Source organism: Brassica oleracea, chromosome C6 (assembly GCF_000695525.1).
Source record: "Brassica oleracea var. oleracea cultivar TO1000 chromosome C6, BOL, whole genome shotgun sequence".
Classification (NCBI taxonomy): domain Eukaryota; kingdom Viridiplantae; phylum Streptophyta; class Magnoliopsida; order Brassicales; family Brassicaceae; genus Brassica; species Brassica oleracea.
In genome coordinates this window covers 4443773-4446821 of record NC_027753.1, presented here as the reverse complement: position 1 = coordinate 4446821, position 3049 = coordinate 4443773, and positions in this window count along the sequence as shown.

Sequence of the window (3049 nt, the reverse complement as noted above, 5' to 3'; positions counted from 1 at the left end):
CTACTGGTTTGGTTTTATATTTCAATAATTTAGGGAACATAAAGGTGGTACCTCTTTTTAGATTTTGGATTCTGGTTTTTAGATTTTAATTTTTGGTTTTTGGTTTTTGGTTTTTAAATTTTGGTTTTTGATTTTGCAGTAGATTCTAGTTTTTTGAAAAGCACGAATTGTTGTTTTAGATTTTGGTTTTTAGATTTTGTTTGTAGTTTTTGATTTTTGTTTTTAAAGTTAATAAAACGAAAAAATAATTAATAGTAAAATGTCTTTTTTGAAAAATGTAAAATAATATTATTAAAGCATACATAAAATTATTTAATATTACCTTACAATAAATATATATCTTAAAATAAGAATTAATAAGGAAACTTTTGTAAATTAATATCTCTATAAATTAATAAAATTTCAAAGTCCCAACATTATTAATTTATAGAGGTTTTACTGTATTGTGTTACAATTATAAAATTTGATTTAAGGTCTGTAATTATACTCACCATTAAATAACAAGAAGTAAAATATTATGTTTTATTTTATGATTTAGTTGAAATGTTTGTTTTTTTGTGAGCAATCTTCATTATATTTTGATAATATTTTCCAAATTATACGAAACTTTAAATATCAAATTTAGAGTGTTGCACAAAAGATAATACCTTAAAGTTTAAAATGTTAAATGTCAATTTTTATTAGTTTATTATTGGTCGATCTGCAAAATTTTAGATAATATGATGGATTTCAGTTAAATTTCGAAGAAGTTTAAATATTTTGGGGTTTTTGGGATTTTAAATATTTGAATCCGACCGAATCCTATAGACATGAACATATCTAAATCTGAATCAAAAATCCTACTATATATTTGATAAAGTTTGTGATGGGAGAGGTATTTATTTGTAATGAATTTAAAATAAACTTTTTGCATGTAAACGTTTTATAATGATTGGATCTAAATTTTATAAGATTTCTAAGTTATGTGCAACACAAATATATTTATTGTACTACTATTTATCTTTGTTGTTATATCATTCCAACTAAGTTTTATAAATTCGACTGTATATAAACATAAAATTCAATTTAATGATTTTTTTTTATTGACATGTAGTTCATCTCTCAAAATTATAATTTAATTATTTGATGTTTTTATTTTTGGTTTATTTCATTCAGATAAAAAGAGAAAGTAATATAAGAACAAACTGATATCAATCGCCAAACGTCCTAAACAATGTTACATGTATTGTATAATATGACATTGATATGCATTTGTTTCAAAACAGACTCAATAATCATATAAGTTTAAAATTTACAAAACTAATTATACATACTTCATTTAGAAATATCTACCACCATAAAAAGTAAAGTAATATTGTATTTAATTTTTTAAAATAAATTTAGATGAATATGAATGTTGTAAAATAAATTTCATCTTATAAATTTAGATACAAAATATAATATTATATTTAAATTGTTTAAAATGTATTTATAATCACGAATTTGAGGCCATGTACCTATTTTTCAATTACATAACTAGGTCCAAATGTATAAGATCCGATAAGTCTAAATCTGAAAAGAACCGATCCAAACCCGATCTGAAGATCCGGACGCCCATATCAATCTGCGGCTAAAGCAAAATCACATTTTGGCTTTGAATTGTAATCAAGGGAATGAAGAGGAACATTACATTCTTTAATATTCCTTAAAATAATTAGTTTTATGAGGAATAGTTTTTCTTTTCATTCATTTGTTTGTAGAGAATTATAGAAGAAATTTATTCCTTGTTAATTTTGGTAAGGAATTATCATTCCTAAAATTTTAATCCGACTTCTTTTCTATCATTTCTTATTGTTTCTAGTTGTTTCTATGATGTTTTAGGGAATGTGTTTCATATTTATTTGAAGCATAATTTGCAAGATCAACAATATATAGGGAATGTGTCTTCTTCAAATGACAACAAAACTTTAAACAAGACAAAACTACTCAAAATAAAAGCATGAATAATAAAATACAAAACATATATTACCATGGATACTTAACCATTAATAACTTACAGTGGCGGAGACAGACAATGGTTTCACCGGGGGCAATACAAGATTTGACCTAAATTTATAGGGGCATTAGAAGAAATTTGATCACATAAACCATAGAAATTTTAAATAATCAATGGAAATTCAATATTTCATAGGGGGCAGCTGCCCCCCTTTTTCATGCTCTCCCTCCGCCACTGATAACTTACGTTAGCTGGCTAATTATAATATTATCATAGAATTTCCATTTGATATATCATATTAATATATTAAATTTTAGGTCATATATCATTCGAATTGTGTAGATTCATCATGTAGATGATAAAGAAGAAGAAATATTAAGTGTACGAATGAATACGAAGAAAGAAAACAATAGAGTAATGATTAATTTTGGGCCTTATATGATATTTATGTACATAAAGTGTATCTAATATAAGTAATTTTTTGATAAGTTTTGATAGGTTTCAGTTCTAGTAATATGGGCATTTTGGTCCAAAATGTTCAATAATTCATCTTTCCATTCTTGCAAATTTGGCACATATTCTTGTATATGGAGTGCAAATTCTCTTAAATTTTTATATTTCAATAACTTATGAAACATAAAAGCTGTTCAATCGTTTTTTGGGGTTTGATGTGGTTCCAGTTCAGATTTTGTGTTTCTAAATTCTTTTTGGATTGTGTTGTTTTAGTTTAAATATTTTGGATTTTTTGGATTCTAAATATTTGACTCTTATAGACTTGAACATATCTGAATTGAAAATCCTACTATATATATATTTGATAAAGTTTGTGATGGGAGAGGTATTCATTTGTAATGATAATATTTTGAAATCTTACATCTAAATGAAAATAATAAAATAGATTTTAAAATAATTTTTTTGCATGTAAGCGTTTTATAATGACTGGATCTAAATTTTATAGGATTTCTAAGTTATGTTCAACCCCAATATATTTATTGTAATACTATTTATCTTTGTAGTTATATCATTCCAACTAAGTTTTATAAATTCGACTGTATATTAACATAAAATTCAATT